We start from the raw sequence: 609 nt of genomic DNA, 5'->3' as shown, positions 1-609 counted from the left end.
ATATATATATATATATATATATATATATATATATATATATATATATATATATATATATATGCATATATACATATATATATATATATATATATATATACATTTATATATATACATGTACCTATATATACATGTACAGAAAGGTTTATGAAGATATCCCTAGGCCTATATAAAAAAAAGAAAAAAAAAAAAATAAAAAAAATAAAATAAAATAAAATAAAAGTGTCTCCTCAGGTGTCTCCTCGTCTCCACCTCCCCAGGCAACTTCGTCGTGCATCCAGCACTGTTTCTCCTCAGCTAGCTACCAGCTAGCTAGCTAGCTAGCTACCAGCTAGCCAGCTAGCTAGCTAGCTAGCTAGCTAGCTATGGGTCACCTACGCAAGCGGGGGACGGCTAGCCGCCGCCGACTGCAACGGGCCCGCTAGCCAGCTGAGTTGATAGCTGGATGGCTAGCTAGCTGGCTAGCGGACTCGCTAGCTGGCTAGCTAGCTAGCTGGCTAGCTAGCTAGCTAGTTAGCTAGCTGACTCTCTAACCATCTGATTAACTAGCTAGCGGGCTCGCTAGCTAGCTAGCTCAATACCTGGATATATAACTATGTAGCTAGCTGACTC

This window comes from Eimeria mitis, genomic scaffold (genome assembly GCF_000499745.2).
Source record: "Eimeria mitis Houghton genomic scaffold, Emh_scaff528, whole genome shotgun sequence".
NCBI lineage: Eukaryota > Apicomplexa > Conoidasida > Eucoccidiorida > Eimeriidae > Eimeria > Eimeria mitis.
The sequence above is the reverse complement of the archived record's forward strand: the minus strand, read 5'-3'. Positions refer to the sequence as shown.